Below are 25,934 nucleotides of genomic sequence, written 5' to 3'. Positions count from 1 at the left end.
CTGTAGAAGTTGTGTACATGGATTTCAATAAGGCATTCAATAAGGCTGCTCTGGAAGGTTAGATCGCATGGGATCCAAGAAGAGATAGCTGAATGGAGAGCAAATTGGCTCCATGGAAACAGAGAGTGATGGTGGAAGGTTGCTTCTTGGACTAGAGGCCTGTGACTTGTGGTGTGCCTCAGGGTTCGGTGCTGGCCCCGTTATTGTTTGTCATCTACACCAATGATTTGGATGAGAAGATACAGGGCAAGATTAGCAAGTTTGCTGATGATACAAAAGTGAGTGGTTTTGCAGATAGTGAAGATGGTTGTGAAAGATTGCAGCAGGATCTGGATCGATTGGCCAGGTGGACTGAGGAATGGTTGATGGAATTTAATACAGAGAAATGTGAGGTGTTGCATTTTGGGACAAGGGCAAGACCCTTGTAGGCCTCTGGGTAGTGTTGTAGGCCTACCCAGGTAGGCCTCTGGGTAGTGTTGTAGAGGAAAGGGATCTAGGAGTACAGGTGCATGGTTCCTTGAAGGTCAATAGACAATAGGTGCAGGAGTAGGCCATTCGGCCCTTTGAGCCAGCACCGCCATTCAATGTGATCACGGCTGATCATTCTCAATCAGTACCAGGTCGAGTCGCAGGTGGATCAGGTGGTCAAAATGGTTTTTGGCACTATGGCCTTTATCAGTCAGAGTATTGAGTATAGAAATTGGGAGGTCATGTTGCAGTTGTATAAGATGTTGGTGGGACCGCATTTAGAATATTGTATTCAATTCTGGGCACCATGTTATAGGAAAGATATTGTCAAGCTTGAAAGGGTTCAGAAAAGATTGGTTGTATGTTTAGTGTTATAGCCATGAATATCTGGATTTGATCTAATACTCTCAGCAAGTGGTTCTATAATAAGGGCAAATAGAAGCGGTGATAGTGGACATCCTTGTCTACAACCCCTAGATAAATGAAATTTAGATGACAGCATTTGATTAGTTAATATTCTAGCTGTTGGGGATGTATATAAAAGTTTCACCCATGAACAAAAATTTTCATCACTGAGAAAAGATAGGGCCATTCTACTTGATCAAATGCTTTTTCAGCATCTAGCGAGATGATTGCTAAATCTTCATTTAATAGTCTATTTGAATAAATTATATTGAACAAGCGTCTCAAGTTGAAAAATGAATATCGTTTGGCTATAAAGCCTGATTGATCGGGATGTATCAATTTATCTATAACTAGACTTAATCTCTGAGCTAAGATTTTCGCTAATATCTTCTGATCAGTATTTAAAAGAGCTATCGCCCTATACGAACCAGGGTCTTCAGAATCCTTATCTTTTTTAGGAATGAGGATTATTGTTGATTCAGTCAGAGTTTGTGGTAATCTCTGTTGTTTAAAGGCGTGACTATATACAGTTTGCAAACGTGGAGAGATCAAATCACTAAATTTTTTATAAAATTCATTATTTAAGCCATCAGGCCCAGGAGTCTTCCCATTTTTCATGGATTTAATGGTCTCTTCAACGTCTTTCATAGTTATTTCTGCGCCCAGTAAATTTCTATCACTCACATTCAAACCAGGAAGGTTACATTCCTGCAAAAAGTTTTGCATCTGCGCAGAACTATCTGTTATTTTTGATGAATATAATGACTGATAAAATTGCAAAAATCTCTGATTAATATCCTTAGGTAATTTAAGCAAATCTCCATTTTCTGATCTAATTTACGAGGATGTTGCCAGGACTAGAGGGTGTGAGCTGTAGGGAGAGGTTGAGTAGGCTGGGTCTCTATTCCATGGAGCGCAGGAGGATGAGGGGTGATCTTATAGAGGTGTACAAAATCATGAGAGGAATAGATCGGGTAGATGCACAGAGTCTCTTGCCCAGGGGAATCAAGGAGCAGAGGACATAGATTCAAGGTGAAGGGGAAAAGATTTAATAAGAATCGGAAGGGGAAACTTTTTCACACAAAGGGTGGTGGGTGTATGGAACAAGCTGCCAGAAGAAGTAGTTGAGGCTGGGACTATCCCATCATTTAAGAAACAGTTAGACATGTACCTGGATAGGACGGGTTTGGAGGGATATGGACCAAGCGCAGGCAAGTGGGACTAGTGCAGCTGGGACATTGTTGGCCGGTGTGGGCCAGCTGGGCCGAGGGGCCTGTTTCCACACCATATCACACTCTATGACACTCTATGACTCATAGAAAAGGCACCCAGTTAGATCCTTTTTCCAAGGCTGCAAATGTTAAACACTTTAAGATGTAAGGGGCAAAGAAGATGTGCAGGGCAAGGTTTTGACACAGAGCGATGGGTGCCTGGAACGTGCTGCCAGGGGTGGTGGTGGAGGCAGATACAATGGTGGCATTTACCAGGCACTTGGATAGGCTTGTAGATTTGCAAGGAATGGAAGGATAAGGATCACGTGCAGTCAGAGGAGATTACATGAACTTGGCATCATGTTTAGCATGGACATTGTGAGCCAAGGGGCATCTTCCTGTACTGCTCTGTTCAAGGTGCCATGTTCACACTGACAAACAGTCTTGCAAGAATCACGAGTGGCACTGCCATTGAAAACAGGTCTAACACGGCTAGCACGTGCTCATAGGGGTTGCCAGGTGTCTCGTGAACTGCGGCCTGCACACTCCTGCCAGAGGCTGCACCCTCTTGAATTTAGTTTAGAGATACAGCGCGGAAACAGGTCATTTCATCCCACTGAGTCCGCACAGACCAGCGATCACACCGCACATTAACACTATCCTACACGCACTAGGGACAATTTACACATATACCAAGCCTATTAACCTACAAACCAGTACGTCTTTGGAATGTGGGAGGAAACCGAAGAACTCAGAGAAAACCCACGCGGTCACGGGGAGAATGTACAAACTCCGTACTGACAGCACCCGTAGTCAGGATCGAACCTGGGTCTCTGGCACTGCCAGTGCTGTAAGGCAGCAACTCTACCGCTGCACCACTGTGTTACCTCACATGCAGCCCACTCGCAGAGGACAGAGGAATGATCGGAGCACCCAGAATTAGGGCCTCAGGACAAATGGGATTACCTGTTATGGGGCATCTTGGTCAACAAAGGCACTGGTCAAACTGAGCACAGCCGGGCAGTATTTCAGTATTCCTTAAGAAATCTGCCTCAGTAAATCCCAAATTAGTGACTCCTAAGTATCAAACCATGTAATCCAGTGGCAGTAACTCAGTGGGACAGGTGGCATCTCTGGATAGAAGACATGGGTGATGTTTCGGGTCAAGATCCTTCTTCAGGCTGAAACATCTCGACCTGAAATGTCACCCATTCCTTCTATCCAGAGATGTGGCCTACCCCTTTGAGTTACTCCAGTGTTTTGTGTCGATCTTCAATGCAAACCAGCATCTGCCATTCCTTCTTACACAATCCAGTGCCAGTGTTTGGTTCAAACCACTGAATGCAGTACCAGTTTTTGGATTTAACCCTGTAATCCAGTGCCAGTGTCTGGATGGTGGGTCTATGGAATGAGTTGCCAGAGGAGGTAGCTAAGGTAGGTACAAAAACAACATTTGACAGAAACTTGGACAAGTACATGAATAGGAAAGATTTAGAGGGATATGGGACAAATGCGGACAAATGGGACTACCTTTTATGGGGCATCTTGGTCGGCGTGGATGAGTTGAGATGAAGTCCCTGTGTCTATGCTGTATGGTTCTATCTACTATTTGTTATATGGGCTCCAGGCCATTGCCGGGTGGGCTCAAGTTTCCATTCAACCTGCCTTGCTGAGCACATCACCAGGACCCCGGCCTGGTGAGTATATTTCAATTCCGGGTGTAACCAAGACATTCCCTCCTGGGCTCTTCATTATAATGTCAACTTCACCGAGACACTTCAAACAACAGAGCCGTCACTTTTGGGCAAGGGTAAGATGGCGATCTGCCTTCTGCCACTGGTTCCACTCCCTCCATGCCTTTGTGCCACTTGGCACTGGGGCTCCGGCAGGGAAGTGAGAGAGGAGGCAGCAGATGATTTGATCAAAGATCTTCTGAGCTGCATCCAATCCATTTCCCACCATTTCCTCCTACTTCCAACATCCCCACTCCTCCAACCCTCCTCCACCCCACAACATCCCCCCACCCTCCTCCACTTCTTCCATCACCACCATTCCCTCCAGCCTCCTCCAGCCCCTCCACCCCTCACCATCCACTCCACCCCCCACTATCCACTCAACCCCCCACCATCCCTCTAACCCCCCACCATCCACTCTACCCACCACCATCCACTCTACCCCCCACCATCCACTCCACCCCCCACCATCCCTCTACCCCCCATTATCCACTCTACCCCCACCATCCCTCTACCCCCACCATCCACTCTACCCCCCACCATCCCTCTACCCCCCACCATCCCTCTACCCCCCACCATCCACTCCACCCCTCACCATCCACTCCACCCCCCACCATCCACTCTACCCCCAACATCCACTCTACCCCCAACATCCACTCTACCCCCACCATCCCTCTACCCCCACCATCCACTCTACCCCCCACCATCCACTCTACCCCCCACCATCCACTCTACCCCCCAACATCCACTCTACCCCCACCATCCCTCTACCCCCCACCATCCACTCTACCCCCACCATCCCTCTATCCCCCACCATCCACTCTACCCCCCACCATCCACTCTACCCCCCACCATCCATTCTATCCCCCACCATCCACTCTACCCCCCAACATCCACTCTATCCCCCACCATCCACTCTATCCCCCACCATCCACTCTATCCCCCACCATCCACTCTACCCCCAACCATCTCCTCCAATCCCACCATCACCTCCACCCCTCACTATCAACTCACCTCAACCTCTCCAGCTCCAACCATCTCCTGTAACCACACCCATTCCACCCCCTTCACTCTCCACCATCCCCACCACCTGTCACGATCACCTCCACCCCTTCCATCCCCACCATCCCCACCCCATCCCCTCCAGCCTTCACTATTCCCTCCAACCCCCACCATTCCTTCCACCTCCCACCAGCCCTTCCACCCCTCCCTGCACCCCTGCAGTTTGAAAGGCTCTAAAGCTCCAGTATCTACAATAAGGATCAGAGCTAGTTGGGTGCAAACAATCGGTGCCCTCAAACTGACTGGACTGGGACCAAGTCTGTGAAACTGGATGCGTTGTTTTCACTAATAATAGATTCCAGCTTCCTTTGCGGGAATCTCACTGCAGAGCAAAGCTACATTCCCGTCAATGTTATTGTTGAACAGAGAAACTAACTCTTCACATCATCAAGAATACGATATATTTTGCCCGGTAGCTATCCACTTCCTGTTAGATGGTGATTGAAAAATAATTGAGGTGACTAAGACAGTAAGTAAGAACAGCCATGTGATTTTTTTCTGTTATTAGTGGCCCACTCTCACTTTTATTCACAGCCTAAACTTGGAGTAAAGATCTGCCACAGTTTGGTAATGACTAGAGAAAGCTTCATTGAAGTCTCTCCATGGTTTGACTAATTGTTTACTCCTGTTCAGAATGAAAATAAGCTTTAAAAACAGTTGCAATCGATATACCCTGGTAATAAGTGAAGAATGTCAATGGTGGATTCAGAGGAAATGGGGATTCATCTTGCTCATTAAGTCTTGGTTCATGAGTTACTTCTCCAAATTCACCTTTCATTTCTTAGGTTTTGTATTTCTTTTAAGCTGACACTATGTTTCACCAACTCAGGCTGCATTTTACGTGCCACCTTCAGCACTTTGGAGAAACATTTCCTCAATTCGCCTCAGGAACTCATAGCCTCCAATTTTCTCCCATACGAGTCTCACTGTCCAAGATGATTTGTTTTGTTGATGTTGATTGAGGGATGAACATTGTCAAAAGTCATCAGGGAGAAAACCCCTGCCCCCTATCAAAGTCCATCTTGGAGGGCAAACTGGAGTGCAGGTTAACACTGTATGCAAGAGATGATATGCCCAACGACGCAGTACTCACTCAACAATACACTGTGACAGTCTGAATTTGTGGAATTATTATAGTACCGAAGGAGGCCTTTCAGCCTATCAGGTCCATGTCATATTTCAGTCAAGGGAGGTTGGACACATGGTCGGCACAGGAGTATACTGATGACGTCATCATCGAAGCCATCATGATCCCTCCTACACAAAAAAGTATTTTACACTAAACCCAAAACCTGGCGATAAAGCTTGTTATATATCTCCTCAGAAGTAACTGTGGGAAAGTTCCCATAAATATAAGTATAATTCATTATCATCAAAATAATGGCAGTCGGTCCATTACATAATGGCCGCACCTGACCAAAACGGTCCTTGCGTTTCTGTTTTAATATTTGCTTAAAACATTACTTTAGCAGCAATGAACATCTTCACTCCACCGATCGCATGTGGTTGCCATGGGAAGTAGAGTTATCCACACAAAAAACATTTAACTGACTACATCAGACCAATGGCCTCGTCTCTATCTAACATTTTGAAAGAACTTACTTTCCTGCAGAAGATGAAATATTAATGTTGTTGATTATTATGACTGGAATCCAAAGCCGTAGCAAATTTCTGCATGGATTTTAGATGAACAATTATTCATTTGAGTGAAATCAATACAAAATGACACATAATTAATAAAGTTTCCACAAGCATGGTGACTTATTAACTTGCAATAATTCTACTTCTTAAACAGGCTACACCTTCATTCCAGTGCCCTCTTCCCACATACGTGTTCACATACATGCAAGGTTGCATGCACACACACGTACACCCACACATATCCTTACCCCTGCCTCCGAGTATCCCGACTACTATCCCATCATGCACCCACACCAACACCCCAGGTGACAGGGTCCACACCAACACCCCAGGTCACAGGGTGAGTCAGAAACAGTCACTTCTCAAGGTCTCACCCAAAAACACAAGAAAATGGGAGCAGGAATAGCCATCAGGCCCTTCAAGCCTGCTCTGCCATGTAATATGATCAAGGCTGATCTATCCTGGCCTCAACTGTTCTGTGCCACTTCTCCATGCCACTCTATTCCTGGATCCATCAAATATTTATCCACCTCCACTTTAAATACTTCTAATGATCCAGCTTCCACCACCATTTGACACAGAGGATTCCCGAAGCAATTTCTATGTACCCCAGTTTTAAATGGCCCGCCCCTTATCTTTATGTTATGTCCAGTTATTTGTGAGTCCCACGAGTGAAAATATTCCAGCATCTACCCTGTCAGGCCCCCTCAGGACCTCATATGTCTATGCTCCAAGGAACACAGTCCCAAAGTACTTCATCACTCTGTCATTCATTCAGAAGCACTCTCAGCTCTAGATACGTTCTGCAGCTGCGGCTCACCGGCAGTCTCTCTGTCTTTTTTTTTTTTTTTGTCTATTGTCATCGTTTAATGTACGTTTTGTTCTATTTTTAACTCTGTTTATGTGGGGGGTGGTGGGGGGGGTGGGGGAAACATTTTTTTTCTAATCTCCTCCTCAAAGGAGATGCGACCTTTACCGTGTCGTATCTCCGTTCGCGCTACGGCCTAACATCGTGGAGTCGGCGGCCTCCAGCTGGGATCGACCTTGAAGACTCCGGTCGCAGGGCCTGGACTTACCATCTCGGAGGCTTCGGCCGTGGGCCCTGCAGACCGCAACATCGGGAGCTCGCAGGTCCCTGGCTGGCGACCGGCTTTCAGGAGCTCCAGCCGTAGCAGCTTCGACCGCCCCGAAGCGCGAGGTACGATCGACCCGCCCGTAGGCCCCTCATCGCCCTGCGTGGCCTGGCCGCGGCACTTTCCATCGCCCGGCGGGGGCTCAGGACCTTCATCGGCCTGCTCGGCTCGGCTCAGCCCTCGGACTTTCCATCGCCTGGTGGGGGCTTCAAAAGTTGGGAGCCTCGATCGCCTCGTGGTGCCACGGGAGAAGAATGAGGAGGAGATAATGACTTTTCTTTGCCTTCCATCACAGTGAGGGTGTGCCTGGAGCAATCACTGTGATGGCTGTTTGTGTTAAAATTGTATCTGTGTGTCCTGTGCTTTTTGTTGTCTACTGCCGGACCCTGACGTGAGAGGACGCTGGCGCTGTTTGTTCGCCGCTTCTCCGTCAGGATAGTTTGTCTGTTTGTTTTTATGTTATGACTGTTTTTGTAAAGCGCTTTGAGCACCTGGTAAAGCGCTATATAAAATAAATGTTTATTATTATTATTATTATTATAAATCTCAGCAGATCACTGAAAGGGAAGTCTACCTGCAATCACAGAGGATGGGTGATGAAGCTCCCAGCTCCTATGGTCTACTGACCATCTAGAGTGTGGAAACAGAAGGAAAAGAAGCAAGAGCAGGCGATTTGGTCACTCAATACAATACAATTGTGGCTCTACACAAAATGTCAGCATCTCTGGAGAGAAGGAATGGGTGATGTTTTGGGTTGAGACCCTTCTTCTGAGGTCTGAGGAAGGGTATCGACCCGAAACGTCACCTATTCCTTTTCTCCAGGGATGCTGCCTGTCCTGCTGAGTTACTCCAGCATTTTGTGTCTATCTTCGATTTAAACCAGCAGTTCCTTCCTATACAATCGTGGCTGATTTTTTTACCTCAGAGCCATTGTATGCACTAGCTCCATATCTCTTGAGTCCCTTAATATCCAAATATCTTTTGATCTCTGTTTTCAATATATGCAACAAACAAATCTCCATTGGCTAGAGAATTGCAAAGATATTCCTCCCTCTGAATGAAGAAATATCTCTCACCTTCAAGGCACAAGGAACTGCTGATGCTGGTTTACAAAAAAAGACACAAAGTGCTGGAGTAACTCAGCTGGTCAGGCAGTATCTCTGGCGGGCATGGATAGGTTGTCCATGTTCTCCAGAGATGCTGCCTGGCCCGCTGAGTTACTCAAGCACTTTTTTTTCCTTCTACTCACCTTCCTGGGAGAACTGGCAACTCTGTATCGACCCCATAAAACTTCCGAAGAATTTTATACAATTCAACAAGATAATTTCTCATTTTTCTAAGATCAACGGGATATTGGTACAATCGCCCTTACTCAACAACTAGGAATCAGTAGGATGAACTTTGATTGAACTTCCTCCATTGCAGCTTCCTTAGTTTGGGGAAGCGGACCTGTGAAACTTTGCCTTATTTACTCCATCAAAAAACCCTTAGAATTTTGAACACAATTGATCTCCCCTTAGCTTTGTCTTTTGTGCTTGCGTGGCTAATCACTTGTCATTTATTTCTTCTTATTCTTCTTTCTCTTCTTTTTCCTTCCTGTGAGATCGAGGATCCCTTGTTTCCATTCTTCTTTACTGAGTGCTAAGTGGGCCAGTGTAGGAAGTGCTGACTTCTCCACAGGTTGGGCAGGAGGCAAGTAGTTTTGTAGCTGTGCACTCTTTCTACCATTTACACAGAGCTACTCTGTCCACGGACTCAAGGTTTTTCAATAACAGCCCAAATACTCATTCCCCTGCACGAAATGATAGCAGGATGAAATTGCACAGAATGAACCATGGATAATATAAGCAATCTCCTTCCCTGTAAACCCCTGAATATGCACTTAGTATCACAGGAGGTTAATTTTTAGGCTTGCATTACAATGAGATGGTTTCTGTGCAGCCACTCAATACGGAGTGCCTACAGAAAAAAAAGTCATTGTAACACAAGAAAGTAACATTGTGAAAAGATTATCCATGCCACCTTGCCTTGGTTCAACTATCCACAAAGCCACCTGCTGGCGCCATTTCAGATTCTTCCTGAGCGGAACATAATTTGTGCAGGCAAACGGGCCATTTCTGGTTGTGATTTGTTCACACTTTAACCCGTTGGGAAAACAGAAGCCTGACGACATTCACACTTTCTCCATCTTTCTCTTCTCACATTCACAGCAAGATGCAAATTCACCCTCATGCTGCTGCCTACCACACCATGAACCAAATCTCCCACCCCTTGTGCACACCATGAATGGAAGGGCCGAGACTCAAAATTATTACTATGCTGTGTGTCTTGAATAGGAAATCGCCTGCATTGTCTACTGTGCACTTCCCTGCAATTTCACCACACCAAGCAGTTCAGTCGAAAGCATTTCTAAGAATTTATAATTGCACAACGAACACGACAAACAATTCATAACACTGATTCAACGCTCACAAAATTAGGAACTTTGTCGACTGACGCAAAGGGGAGTAACATGAGAAAGAGAATTTTTAAACGGATGACGCTGGGGAACTGGTGTAAGAACGATGTGTGAATGGGACATGCTGAGGAAAGAATGTCAACAGTGTAGCTGATGTTCATTGAAGATTGAGGCTCATCGAAGGAGCTTTGAACTAATTGAGTCCGGAAAGGAATGGAAACATATGAGAGGAGCAGGGGGAGGCCATTTGGCCCTGCTCCACCATTCAACATAATCTTAGCTGATCATCCACTTCAGTACCCTCTTCCCAGCTTCTCTTCACATCCATTCATCCCTTTGCCATGAAGAACTACCTTGTTAACCTATAACCTACCTTCTTATTGAAGATATTTAATAACTCGGCCTCCACTGCATTCTGTGGTCGAGAATTCCACAGTTTCAGCACCCTCTGCATGAAGACATCTCTCCTAATATTGGCTTTAGATGACATACCCCACAAGCTGAGGCCCTGACCCTTGGCTCTGGACCCAGAGGCAAGATTGAGTGAGCTATATATTCAGAAGTTCAACTTGATATCAGATTGCTCAATGAGGCTGTGGACAGTCGGTTTCTTCTCAACCCAGGGCATAGAAACAGCTATAAAGTGATACGATCACAAGTTATCGGAGCAGAATTAGGCTATTCGGCCCATCAAGTCTACTCCACCATTCAATCATGGCTGATTTATCTTTCCCCCTCAACCCCATTCTCCTGCCTTCTCCCCATAACACCTAACACCTGTACTAATCAAGAATCTGTCAGTCTCCACCTTAAAAATACCCATTCACTTGGCCTCTGCAGCCTTCTGGAGTGTGGAGTTCAACGAGAAGATGCAAAAGATAAGATTACTTAATTCTTCCCGTTGTTATACGGAAAGGAATTAAGGCTCCAGCAAGGCTTGATATTGGACGAATGGCCTGATGGTATGGAGGCAAGGGTTTGAGAGGTAAAGCTGGCTGTCTCCTGCCGACTGATGTAACCTAATCATATTATTCCAGTTGCCAGGGTGATGCAAATCGCAAGGGAGTGGAAGCGACGGGCAACCTTTTAGGCCTGGTAAGTCCCCGTGCTAATATCGCTGGCAGATTCATCCTATGAGAGCAGAAGAATCGCCACAGTGGAATACATTTTGCCAAGGTTAGATGGTAGCTTACAAGAAGGGAATGATTGATATCTGTTACATCCAACTACACTGGACCTCCACAGAAATTAGAACCCACAGCAGCATGTTAAACCTGCAGGAATAACTTGCACAACGGCCTTGCACAAACAGGTTGGCTTCTGTGATGTCCTTGATATTTGGCAGGTGAATCTGGTCAAATTAATCACTGTATGGCTGGCTAAAAGAAAAACTGTGCCTCTGAGATTGGTTCTCTGCGATTCTGGCAGGATTAAGCATGGAGTGACGATGGGTGCCTTCCTTTGCCAGCACGATCTACTCTGATATCAAACATGACATTGAGTTGGGTCATTTCATGACTTAAGCAGGGTTGGAACCTTGCAGAGAGACCACATTTTATTTCGGTGGGTTTGTAGAAAAGACAGGTGCAGATTTGGGAAATAGGAATGCTTCCAAGGATATTGGAGAAATTAGGGATACTACTGCTTTGGTGGATGTTTGTGAGGATATTTTGGGATGATTTTGTGAATTAACAGTGAAACAACACTAGAAAATATACTCATTCTGAGAGGCATGGAGTACAAAACGAAAAGCAGGTTAGTAATCAATCTAAGGTCAAGAAAACAGGAATTAGTTTCATTGTCAATAATAGTTTGTACGTTTTTATGTTTGCAACACCCAACTCATGTTTTCATCCATTTTCTTTGCACTGGATAAGTATTGCTTTCTGATACATTTTTTACTATTTATATTCTACACAACTTCCTTCCATTCTAACTGCTTCTTCTCATGCTGCTTGATGGCACGCATATCCTTTCTAATTAATTAATCCTCTTAAGTGCACAAGAGTGTTCTGAAGTATCCGCCTCATTAGCAAATTTGCCAATAATACAAAGAAAGGTGGGAAAAACAAGTAGCGAGGATAAAAAAAACAGCGCCAGCAAATGGATATTTAGATCGGGTGAGTGAGAGAGAAAAAAATTAGAGGTGGAGTATAATTTGGGAAAATGTGAGATTATCCACTTTGGTAGGAAGAATTAATAGATAATATTATTTAAATGGAGAGAGATTACAGAATCCCAGTACAGAACGATCTACAAGTCCTCATTCATAAATACAGAACATGCAAGGACAGCAAGTATTTAAGTAAACAGAGGACTCCTGGCCTTTGCAATGGGGCAGATATAAGTAGGAAGATCTTACTACACTTTGCTAAAACAACAATATGCCGTTCTTCTCTCCTTATTTAAGAAGGCATAGATCTGAAGTCAATTCAGAGAAGGTTCGCCAAGTTTAGTTCTGGGATAATGGAGCTCAACCTTGATAAAACTCAGAAGGGAATGAGGGATTTTATTTTTCACTGAAATATATTCGGGGGTTTGTCAATGTAGATGCTGACAATCTATCGTGGGCTAGTTTTACTTAGGATAACTGCCACTTTATCGTTTACTTATTTATTGTAGCATCTAATGTGCTGTGAAGTTGCGGCGAGCAATAACGCCATCGGTTGGTATCTGATACGTGTGACAAATAAATACAATAGTAAAACTCAAATGTAATCCTCAAGAATTCTTGAAATGATGCTCCACTGCAACTAGAGGGCATTGTTTCAGAATAAGGGCTCATCGATTTAAGATGTAGGTGAGAAAGAATTTCCTCTCCCGGGATCATGAATGTTTGGAATTCTTTAGCCCAGAGAGGAGTGGAGGTTAAATCATTCAACATATCCAGGGCTGAAACACAGAGAGGTTTGGCCAATATGGGCATCAAGGGAAACAGACAGGATATTTGAGCTGAAGAAGGGTCTCGACCCGAAACGTCACCCATTCCTTCTCTCCCGAGATGCTGCCTGACCTGCTGAGTTACTCCAGCATTTTGTGAATAAATCGATTTGTACAAGCATCTGCAGTTATTTTCTTATATTTGAGCTGAAGACAGACACAAAAATCTGGAGTTAACTCAGCGGGATAGGCAGCATTTCCGGAGAGAAGGGATGGGTGACGTTTTGTATCTCGACCCTTCTTCGGACTTTGTGTCTAACTTCGGTTTAAACCAGCATCTGCAGTTCCTTACACAGGGTATTTGAACTGATCGGCCATGATCTTATTGAATGGCAGGATAGGGGTGAGCGCGGAGTGGCTAATTTTGCTCCGATTTCTGATGTTCTTATATGGCAATGAGTTCCACGTTGTGAAAACACCGTGCAACGAAAGCTCTTGCAACAATTTATTTTACCAGTTAGTGACTGTGTCTTATATTCATCTCCCCCTGTCCATTCCATCCAACTGTCTCTCCTGGTGAACATTGCACTGAAGTCCTATCAGCTTCTTGAAGTGGATCTGGTCGGCGATACAATATCCCAAATAGGCAATAGGCAATAGGTGCAGGAGGAGGCCATTCGGCCCTTCGAGCCGGCACCGCCATTCAATGTGATCATGGCTGATCATTCTCATTCAGTACCCCGTTCCTGCCTTCTCCCCATACCCCGTGACTCCGCTATCCTTAAGAGCTCTATCCAGCTCTCTCTTGAATGCATTCAGAGAATTGGCCTCCACTGCCTTCTGAGGCAGAGAATTCCACAGATTCACAACGCTCTGACTGAAAAAGTTTTTCCTCATCTCAGTTCTAAATGGCCTACCCCTTATTCTTAAACTGTGGCCCCTTGTTCTGGACTCCCCCCAACATTGGGAACATGTTTCCTGCCTCTAACGTGTCCAACCCCTTAATAATCTGAGTGAGGTTTCAGGTCGAGACCTTCTTCAGACTGAATAATACCGCTGTGTAATCAAGGTGCTTCTCCTAATGTAGAAACAAGGCACTGCGGATGCTGGTTTACAAATAAAAGATACAAAGTACTGGAGTGACACAGCGGGTCAGGCAGTATCCCTGGAGAACATGGATGTGTGGTGTGTGTAGGAGGGAACTGCAGATGCTGGTTTACACCGAAGATTGACATAAAATGATGGAGGACTTTTCTTCGGACTTTGTGTCTCTTTTGGTTTCTCCTAATGGCCTGGGTGCTCTAGCAGGTGAAACCCATTTTTCTGTAGGAGGTATGGGGAAAGATGTAATGCGTGCCGATATAACTCACTTTATTCACAAAATGCTGGAGTAACTCAGCAGGCCAGGCAGCATCTCGGGAGAGAAGAAGTCTTCTTCAGACTGAAGAAGGGTCTCGACCCGAAACGTCACCCATTCCTTCTCTCCCGAGATGCTGCCTGACCTGCTGAGTTACTCCAGCATTTTGTGAATAAATCGATTTGTACCAGCGTCTGCAGTTATTTTCTTATACCCGATATAACTCACAATGTACTTCCATGTAAATATGCCATACCCCCCTGATCTTTACCATGGTAATAATGTGGCACCTTATAAACGTCGACATGTTCTCCTATTTGTTTTTGCATATGTCCCCTTTTCAATTCTCACTTTGAATCTCTTGCCAACCACGATTTCAGATAAATCGGAATCCAATTTTTGAAGTAGAACGTTTAAATGCAAAGGGCTAAACGTTGAAGACGATAGGTTGGGTTCAAAATTACAACAACATAAATTAGGTCATAATTATAGAAGCGAGTTGCAACAGAGTGAGCACACACCAACCACTAAATGTCTTCGATACACGATGCCGAAGTCACGTTCTCCACCCCCGTCGCTTTCACTTCAGCGTTCTGTAATGTGATACCCCTAAATCAAAAGTCACACGCTTGCTGTGAGGTGGGAAGGGTGGCATGTGGACTTTCAATTTTGGACTGACAGTCCCGTTACTGGGGGGGGGGGGGGGGGGGTGACCCTTGGGCCAGAAGAAGAGGAAAGGTATCCCCAAAGCCCGAACTCATATTTACTCTGAAGAAGTCTGAAACATAGAAACATAGAAAATAGGTGCAGGAGTAGGCCATTCGGCCCTTCGAGCCCGCACCGCCATTCAATATGATCATGGCTGATCATCCAACTCAGTATCCCGTACCTGCCTTCTCTCCATACCCCCTGATCCCTTTAGCCATAAGGGCCACATCTAACTCCCTCTTAAATATAGCCAATGAACTGGCCTCAACTACCTTCTGTGGCAGAGAATTCCACAGATTCACCACTCCCTGTGTGAAAAAAAACTTTCTCATCTCGGTCCTAAAAGACTTCCCCCTTATCCTTAAACTGTGACCCCCTTGTTCTGGACTTCCCCAACATCGGGAACAATCTTCCTGCATCTAGCCTGTCCAACCCCTTAAGAATTTTGTAAGTAATAGACCCGAAACGACACCAGAGAGTGGTGAAGGTGTGGAATTCTCTGCCTCAGAAGGCAGTGGAGGCCAGTTCGTTGGATGCTTTCAAGAGAGAGCTGGATAGAGCTCTTAAGGATAGCGGAGTGAGGGGGTATGGGGAGAAGGCAGGAACGGGGTACTGATTGAGAGTGATCAGCCATGATCGCACTGAATGGCGGTGCTGGCTCGAAGGGCTGAATGGCCTACTCCTGCACCTATTGTCTATTGTCTATTGTCTATTGTCTATCCATGTTCTCATAAGGTCATAAGTGATAGGAGTAGAATGAGGCCATTCGACCTACCGAGTCTACTCCGCCATTGGCTGATCTATCTCTCCCCCTAACCCCATTCTCCTGCCTTCTCCCCAGAGATGCTGCCTGACCAGCTGAGTCACTCCAGCACTTTGTATCTTTAAAAAAAAATAAACCAGCGTCTGCAGTTCATAAGTTCCTTGTTTCTAATATTTATTCACCCATAACATGTGGTTATTGGTCTAGAAGTCCAAATACCGGCTGCTCGTTTCCCTACCTTCCACAGTGAGGATGTGAGGGCGCTATCGAAATGCAGGACCTTTGTGGATCTGTCAGCTGCGATCCCACCTTCCTTTGATTTCCTTGACTATCCCATGCAAAACATGGTCCTCGCGTTCTAGTGACTAGATTGAGACCAGACTAAATCATCTTCACTCCCATTATTTGCTTCCATTTCTATTTTTAGACGGGATAGGGAAACGCCGCAAAAGAAACGCAACAGTTGGGTTGAGTCCAAAGAGGAGGCACCTGAGGTGGGGGAGACGAGAGAAATACCCGCGACTACGCCTACCGCATAAAGCCTGGAGTCGTGCATAAAGAGAGCTTGCAGCGAGTGAGAAAGAGAGAGAGAGAGAGAGAGAGAGAGAGACACAGACAGACACAGACAGAGAGAGTGTGTGTGTGTGAGAGAGAGACAGGGAGAGACAGAGAGACAGGAAGAGACAGGGAGAGACAGAGAGAGAGAAAGAGAGAGAGAATGTGAGAGAGAGAGAGAGAGAGAGAGAGAGAGAGAGAGAGAGAGAGAGAGGCAGAGAGGACAGAGACAGAGAGAGAGAGACAGGGAGAGAGACAGGGAGAGAGAGAGAGAGAGAGAGAGAGAGAGAGAGAGAGAGTGTGTGAGAGAGAGAGAGAGTGTGTGTGTGTGAGAGAGAGAGAGAGAGAGAGAGAGAGAGAGAGAGAGAGAGTCCACGCCAGCGCAGCACACCAGTGCTCGCCGCTGCCCCGGGACCTCCCCTCTCTCCATCTTCAATGTCTCCCAGTCGCTTCACGGGCAACCAGTCGACCCCAGTGTGCTGTACAAACTGCAGGGTAAGTCCGCCTTCACTACGTGTAGACCAGACTGACTGAGGTGTCCCACTCGATGGGGTTCTTTTTAAAGCGGGATGTTTTGTTCTCTGTGTGTTAGTTCCATGCTTTGACTTTTCCTCAGATTCTTCCCAAGAGACTCACTCTGTAGATCAGGCAACCTCTCACACCCGTGCTGAACTTCAGCAGTGAAACCCGTCCCGCTGTTTTCTTTGACACCGATGTAGACACTTTAAATGAGTCTCAACTTACCTCATTTTAAATGACGGCATCTCAGAGATCTTGTAACTGTGTGATGAGGTGAGGTATTGAGGCTCCTTATGGCACTGATGACTGTGTGGTCGAAATGATAGGAAGAAGGCCTCTTCTGTAGTCTGTTCCATTTTAACAGCAGATTTTAATTGCAGTTTGTTACATAGAACACAACAACAATTCCGGGGCAGGCCTTTCGGCCCACAATGTCTATGCAGAACGTGATGGCAGATAAACTCTGTTATCTGCCATCTAAACCTGTTGCCTTAATTATCTGTGTTTATCTAAAAGCTCTTTAAACGCTGCAATGGTATCTGTCTCCACTACCACCCCACGCTGTGTGTTCCAGGCTCCCACCACTCTCGTATTGTGTGTTTTCATAGAAATGCCCCACACGTCTTTGAACTTTGCCCCTCTCGCCTTAAAGGTATGTCCTCTAGTCCTTGACATTTCCACTCTGGAACAAAAAAGACAGTCTTCCCTATCTGTACCTCTCATAACTTTACATGCTCCTATCATACATTGGTGTGTACTTGTTATATACTTCTTATCTACTTGTGATATAGTTGTTCATCTGAAGAAGGGTCGACCCATTTCTTGTCTCTCGAGAGATGCAGCCTGTTCTAGACAATAGACAATCTGTGCAGGAGGAGGCCATTCGGCCCTTCGAGCCAGCACCGCCATTCAATGTGATCATGGCTGATCATTCTCAATCAGTACCCCGTTCCTGCCTTCTCCCCATACCCCATGACTCCGCTATCCTTAAGAGCTCTATCCAGCTCTCTCTTGAATGCATTCAGAGAATTGGCCTCCATTGCCTTCTGAAGCAGAGAATTCCACAGATTCACAACTCTCTGACTGAAAAAGTTTTTCCTCATCTCAGTTCTAAATGGCCTACCCTTTATTCTTAAACTGTGGCCCCTCGTTCTGGACTCCCCCAACATTGGGAACATGTTTCCTGCCTCTAACGTGTCCAACCCCTTAATAATCTTATACGTTTCGATAAGATCTCCTCTCATCCTTCTAAATTCCAGTGTATACAAGCCTAGTCGCTCCAGTCTTTCAACGACAGCTTTTTGTGTCTATCTTCTCCAATTGTGCTAATTGTCCTGGGCACCAATTCTCATTTTTTGTGGTTTGAAATCTTTGAATGCACATTTGAAATAGGGACAGCGTTGATATTCACATTGGGGAGGGCATCCAAAATGGAATGTCTCTATCAGCTATACGTCGACCGCAATGGCAAGGATGCAGAGCCAGAGGGGATGGTGGAGCCATGTACTCCCACGACATTAAAGAAGTATTTATATTAGGCAAGGCCGTGATGGAAGTGCCTGAAAATGGAATCGGTGTAGAGATGTGTTTGGTAATCAGCAAGGACATGGTCACAGGGTGGAAAGAGTTGTTTTTGTGCTGAATGACTACGATTCTGTGGTTAATAATTATGACATCTTCATAATTTAGGAGCTTCAGGCAGTATAGTAAATTGTAAGAAGTTTTTAGCAAATGTCGCATTGATATCCAGGAAAGGAGGGAGAGAGAAACTTGTTGGCAAAAAGCTGACTTCCAATACTAGAGACGCTCGGCATTGTGATTTAATTAGACAGAGTATCATTGCTCAATCAAAGGGAAATTGCTTTTCCAGGACAAGGTAAGTATGGGAAACTTTTAGTTAAGTTTAGTTTATTGTCACGTGTACCGAGGAACAGTTATTTGTTGCGTGCTATCCAGTCAGCGGAAAGACTATACATGATTGCAATCAAGCCATCCTACAGATGCAGGATAAAGGGAATAATGTTTAGTGCAGGATAAAGTCCAGAAAAGTCCAATTAAAGACAGTCCGAGAGTCCCCAATAAGGTAGATGGTAGCCCGGGACTGCTCTCTTGTAGGTGATCAGACAGTTCAGTTGCCTGATAGCAGCTGGGGTAGCACAGCGGTGTGGCAGAGACCCGGGTTCGATTCTGACTGCGGGTGCTGTCTGTACGTAGTTTGTACATTCTCCTGTGACCACGTGGGCTTTCTCTCGGTGCCCTGGGTTCCTTCCACACTCCAAAGAAGTGCAGGTTTGTAGGTCAATTGGCTTTGGTAAAATTGTAAATTGACCCTAGCGCGCAGGATAGTGTCAGTGTACGTGATGTTCACTGGTTGGTGCTGACTCGCTGGGCCAAAGGCCTTGTTTCCACGCTGTATCTCTAAAGTCTAAAACAAACTGTCACTGAATGTGGAGGTATATGTTTTCACACATCGATACCTCTTGCCAGATGGGAGATGTTAGAAGGCTAGGCTGTCTGAGGTCAGACTCGTCCTTAATTATGTTGGTGGCCTTGCCGAGGCAGTGTGAAGTGTTGATGGTGTCAACGGAAGGGAGCAGGTTTAGTGCGATGGTCTGGGCTGCATGCATAATTTTCTGCAATTGCTTATGGTCTTGGATGGAGCTGTTCCCAAAACATGCTGTGATGAATCTCAATAAAATACTTTCTATGGCACATCTGTAGAAGCTGGTGAGAGTTGTTGGGGATATGCCAAACTTCCTAAACCTTCTAAAGAAGTAGAGGCGTTGTGAGCTTTCTTGGCGGTTGGAAGCTCAGCAAAGGGACTGAGAAGGCATCCTTGCGGAGCACCAGTGTTGAGCATTATCATAGGGGATGATTTGTCACCTAACCTCACTGATTGTGGTCTGTTGGTCAGGAAACCGAGGATCCAGTTGCAGAGGTGAGTGCTGATTCCAAGTTCCACGAGTTTGGAGACCACTGTAGCTTGGGTGGGATCATAGTATTAAAGGCAGAACTGCAGTCTATGACGCAGGTGTCTCTCATATCCAAGTGTTCCAGGGATGAGTGTAGGGCCAGAGAGATGGCACCGGTTGAGGACTTGTTGTGGTGGTCGGCAAATTGCAGTGGGTCTAGGCTGCTTGGTAGACTGGATTTAATGTGTGCCACAACCAGCTTCTCAAAGCACTTCATGATGGTGGAAGTCAAGGCCATTGGAACAGTAGTCGTTAAGGCATGAGATCTTGCTTTTCTTCGGCAGTGGAATTATAGTGGTCTTCTTGAAGCAGGTGGATACCTTGGAACAGACTAAAGAGAGATGAAAGATGTCTGTGAATACCCCCTATACTTGGTCCCCGCAGTTCCTAAGGGTGTGGCCAGGGACTCTGTCCGGGCCAGTTGCTTTCCATGAGTTCACCCTCAGGAAGGCCGATCTAACTTCTGCAAAAGTGACACTTGAGTCTGATGGGATGGTTGCCGTTGGACCTTCTGCTCAAAGCGAGCACCTAATGCATTAAGCTCATCAGGTGGGGCCGCACTGTTACCAGTGATGTTGCCCGACTTTGTTTTGCAGCCAGTTACAGTATCCAAACCATATCACACACTGCGGGTGCCTGGATGATTATATTGGGACTCAAGTTTGTCCAGTTATTGTCTCTTGGCATTCTTGATGGCTTTGCGAGGATCAGAGCAAACCTTCTTGCACCACTTGGAATTGTTTGACTTGTATGCAGCCTTCACCTGGGAATGCACAGTTTATCCGTGGTTCATCCTCACTTGAAAGAATATCACCGACAACATTCTGCAGGCGTGAGGACAATTTTAAGCATAAAAAATATGAATGGGCAGTCTAATTTTCTAAAAGGCATAGAAACATAGAAAATAGGTGCAGGAGTAGGCCATTCGGCCCTTCGAGCATGCACCGCCATTCAATATGATCATGGCTGATCATCCAACTCAGTATCCCGTACCTGCCTTCTCTCCATACCCCCTGATCCCTTTAGCCACAAGGGCCACATCCAACTCCCTCTTAAATATAGCCAATGAACTGGCCTCAACTACCTTCTGTGGCAGAGAATTCCACAGATTCACCACTCTCTGTGTGAAAAAAAACGTTCTCATCTCGGTCCTAAAAGACTTCCCCCTTATCCTTAAACTGTGACCCCTTGTTCTGGACTTCCCCAACATCTGTTGGACTGTGTTTTTGGGGGTTTTGGGGTTGTGTAATTTGAATGCCTATTTAATGCTTTTATTGTTGGACTGTGTTTTGGGGGTTTTTGGGGTTGTGTAATTTGAATGCCTATTTAATGCTTTTATTGTTGGACTGTGGGTGACTGAATTTCGTCCAATATTGGATGACAAATAAAGCTATCTTGAATCTTGAATCGGGAACGATCTTCCTGCATCTAGCCTGTCCAACCCCTTAAGAATTTTGTAAGTTTCTATAAGATCCCCCCTCAATCTTCTAAATTCCAGCGAGTACAAGCATGTATGATGAAGAGCAGGTCCATGCATCCTATTACGGATGGGAAAGAAAAAATTGGATCTTTCCACCGTACATGAGTCAGAGAATAAAAACCTTGACAACAATGTAGTTATTATACACACACACACACACATACACACACACACACACACACACACACACACACACACACACACACACACACACACACACACACACACACACACACACACACACACACACCTCATGTTGAAATCGAATCACTGGACCCACAGATGGAGTTGTAGGGTCATACAGCATGGAAACAGGCTCTTCGGCCCAGCTTGCCCATGCTGACCAAGATGCCAAACTACACCTAGTCCCACCTGTCCATGTTTGGCCCATATCCCTCCAAAGATTTCCTATCCATGCACCTGTTCAAATGAATTTTAAATGTTGTTATAGTACCTGCCTCAACTACCCCTTGTGGCAACTCATTCCATATACGTGAAAAAAATTGCCCCTCAGTTCTTAAATCTTTCCCCTCTCACCTAAATGAGTTCCACATCTTGAGGCAGGAACCATGTGAACCTGTTTGTTCCAATTCAAGGCTGAAATACATAGTTGGTAAATGCAAGAAAGGTTGGTTAACCCACACATTTGGGGCTGAGCATTGGCAAGCCTGCCCTACACGTTGATAGCACAGGCCCTAGGTACAGCCTGGAGGCCACATGAGGACCATGATAACCTGCATGGCCAAGCTCCACATCAATCTTGCAAAAGGAAGCAGGGTTGACACTGCTGGAAACGGAACAAAAATTACAACAATCAGATTGAAAGAAGAATGGTAAATGTCATCACAGTGGAACAAAAAAATGGCCTTCGTGCAGATCAAAGTGCAGGATTATGTAGTCGAAGCAACCTTTTCTAGGAGATGTGCAAATCTAAAGCAAAAACACAGTTACGAAATGAGACTGAGAGAACCAGTTGAAAAGAAGCAAAATCAGAACTTCCATAGCATGGAAGATGACAGAGTTTGAGGGCACACTGAATACGGGAACCACATATCCACATAAATTGGCCAAATGTGACAGTCCTTAGAGAAATCCACACTACTATCCAGATTGGAAAAAGAGTAAGGAACAAATCGTTAACTATCAACCTCAAGATGAACCTGGAGAGAAGAGAGTTACATAACATTAGAACACCCGGGTTATACATAAAGTTATTCACTGATAAACTGAAGGAAGATAGGTAGCTGAAGGAGAATATCTTGAAACAAAACAACTCGTGATGACAGCATTCTGGAACTTGAAGTTCCGTAACTTGATGTGACCCAATTCAGAGGGGTAGACAAAGGGAAATAAGTTAGTCATGTGTTTTATAGAAGGACTCGTTATTGAGAATAAAAGTCAGGAAGTTTGAGTATAAGAGTCAGGAAGTCAGGATACAGCTTTCTAGGACATTGGTTAGGCCAGCTTTTGGATTACTGCAAACAATTCTGGTCACCTCAATACAGAAAGGATGTAGAGGCTTTGGAAAGGGTGAAGGGGAGGTTTACCAGAATGATGCCTGGATTGGGGGCAATTAGCTATAGGGAGAGATTGGACAGATTTGGAATGTTTTCTCTGAAACGCCGAGGTTCAGGGGAGACCTGGTAGACGTATATAAAATTATGAGATGCATAGATAGTCAGAACTTCCCCAGGATGGAAATATCAAATACTGGAGAGCACAGCTTTAAGATGAGAGGGGCAAAGCTTAAAGAAGTTGTGCGGGGCATGTTTTCCATACAGAGGTTAGTAAGTGGCTGCCACAGTCTGCTGGGGATGGTGGTGGAGGCAGCTATGATAGTGGCAGTTAAGAGACTTTGGATAGGCACACGGATATGCAGGGAATGGATGGATATGGATAACATGCAGGCAGATAAGAGTTAGTCTTGGCATCATGTTCAGCAGAGTCATAGTGGGCTGAAGGACCTGTCCCTGGGCTGTACTGTTCTATGTTCTATGAGACGTGCTGAGGAACTGTACCTGATTTCAATAAACCACAAGATGGAGGAGACAACACAACATCCCAATATACCTGGAGAATGTTGATGAAACAATTAAATGTTTCATCATTTAAGCCCCAAATGAAACCAGCAATGTAACCCACTCAAAATCTCTGTAAAGCGTCTTTGAGTATATGAAAAGTGCTATATAAATAAAATGCATTATTATTATTATTATAATGACTAATCGCTATTAGATAGATATCTAAGTTATTAGATAGATGACTAATAGTTATTAGATAAATATATTAGTTAGTAGATAGATAACTAATAGCAGACAGACAGACAGACAGACAGACAGACAGACAGACAGACAGACAGACAGACAGACAGACAGACAGACAGACAGAGAGACAGATAGACAGACAGACAGACAGACAGACAGACAGATAGACAGATAGACAGATAGACAGATAGACAGATAGATAGATAGACAGATAGACAGATAGACAGATAGACAGACAGACAGACAGACAGACAGACAGATAGATAGATAGATAGATAGATAGATAGATAGATAGATAGATAGATAGATAGATAGATAGATAGATAGATAGATAGATAGATAGATAGATAGATAGATAGACAGACAGACAGACAGACAGATAGACAGATAGACAGACAGACAGATAGATAGATAGAGTATATGAAGAAAAGGATTGAAAACAAAATCCAAGAGATGGAGTAATGTCACTAAGCGCACGGAATGAATGAGCTGTCAACGGAAGTGGGTGAAGCAGGTCCAATAACAACATTGAAAAGACATTTGGCAGGTACGTGGATAGGATAGATTCAGAGGGATATGCAGATGGACATAGATGGGCACCTTGGTTGGCATGGATGAATTGGGCTGAAGGATCTCTTTCTGTGCTGTTTTATTCTATGACTCTGTGACTGGGTGAAATCTTCATGGTGAGAGAGACGCTCGCTCTAGCTCAATAAAGAACTTGTAAACTTTCTGCACCAATCTAGCCCCAGATGCAGTCCCTTGTATCTCCATGTATTCTTTTGTTCCGCTCGCTCCCTTAACATGCAACAAACCTGAGAGTATCAGTGAAAGAAGGTGCTGAATGCCACTGGTCACAAACTAGTTTTATCAAACTTATGGAAGTGGCACAGGCTGACTTAGCCATACAACATAATGAAACTGTCATATTACAGGTCGCTGCCTCGACTGAGTGGCCAGTATGCAGCACTACTACAAGAGGGCAGGTTGACAGGATTTCAGTCTAAAGCACTCACACTGGCCGAGCGGCAAGAGATACAACCTAGAGAACATTAGCTGTTGTATATGAATAAGTGAAGTTCTTCATCTCTCTCTGCAGTTGAAAATAATCACTGATTCCTAATGTAAACCGACTAATAAAATCTATGTAGAGTGCCTACTGGACATTTGTGAGGATATTGCCGGGACTGGAGGGGTTGAGTTATAAGGAGAGATTGGATAAGCTGGAACGTTTCTTTCCAGGAGTGTAAGAGGCTGAGGGGTGACATTATAGAGGTGTATAAAATCATCAGGGCATAGATAAGCTGAATGGTCACAGCTTCTTTTCCTAGGATAAGGCAGTCTAAAACTAGAGGGCAGTGTTATAGGGTGAGAGGGAAAAGATTTAAAAGAGACTCGAGGGGCAACTGTTTTACACAAAATGCTTTAGGTATATGGGATGAAATGCCAAAGGAAGGTGTGGGGGCGGGTACAATTACAAAGTTTAAAAGACATTTAGACAGGTAATATTGACACGAATGATTTAGAAGGACATGGGCCAAACACAAGCAAATGGGACCAGTTCAGGTAGACAACCTGGCCAGCATGGATGAGTTGGGCTGAAGGGCCTGTTTTTGTGCTGTATAAATCTGTAACTCTGTGACTACAGCAATTACTTCTGCGTCTTTAAAATTATGATTTTGCACGAAATAAACAACATAAGAAAATAAATGGTGCTGGCAGATGTACTGGGAAGGAACTGCAGTTTTATTTTGCATATCTTTCATTCATTTGTTCTATAATTTTTCCCTATATCACTGTCTATATATCTCTCATTTCCCTTTACTCTGACTCTCAGTCTGAAGAAGGGTCTCGAACCAAAACGTCACCTATTCCTTTTCTCCAGAGATGCTGTCTGTCCCGCTGAGTTACTCCAGCATTTTGTGCATAGCATACGTACTGTATTGTGTATTGCCACAAGAGAGGCACGAGATGAGAGATCTTGGCGTGAAAGTATACCACCTCATAAAGGTGAAACCGACAAAGCTGAGTCAGGTCAGAGAAGGGAGAGACAAAAATGCTGAGTTAAAGATGCTTCCTCAGCAAATGGTTCTGGGGTGGCCCGAAAAGATCAAACATGCACAGCTAGCATTAAGATGATACTTTACTGTTCAAAACACAACGAGCTGGAGAAACTCAGTGGATCAGGCAGCATCTGGGGAGAAAATGGGCAGACTGAAGAAGAATCCCAAAACAACAACCATCCATTCATTCCCTCCCGAGATACTGTCTGACCCACTGAGTTCCTCCGATACTTTGTTTTTTTTGGCTCAAGATTCATGCATC

The 25,934-nt window shown here is 44.9% G+C and overlaps 1 protein-coding gene across 4 annotated transcripts in view; it reads left to right on the top strand.

The window, feature by feature from the left end:
- Window positions 1–16,396: 16,396 nt before the first annotated feature.
- LOC144602064 (proline-rich protein 5-like) overlaps window positions 16,397–25,934 on the top strand; it is an 85,078-nt gene continuing 75,540 nt past the window's right edge. For all 4 annotated transcript variants that reach the window (XM_078414749.1, XM_078414747.1, XM_078414751.1 and 1 more), the window contains exon 1: window positions 16,397–16,869. The gene's annotated coding sequence lies outside the window, so the exon portion shown is untranslated. The remainder of the gene's footprint in view (window positions 16,870–25,934) is intronic.

This window comes from Rhinoraja longicauda, chromosome 18 (assembly GCF_053455715.1).
Source record: "Rhinoraja longicauda isolate Sanriku21f chromosome 18, sRhiLon1.1, whole genome shotgun sequence".
In the NCBI taxonomy this organism is placed as follows: Eukaryota; Metazoa; Chordata; class Chondrichthyes; order Rajiformes; family Arhynchobatidae; genus Rhinoraja; species Rhinoraja longicauda.
This window is presented reverse-complemented; position numbering and strand designations above follow the sequence as displayed.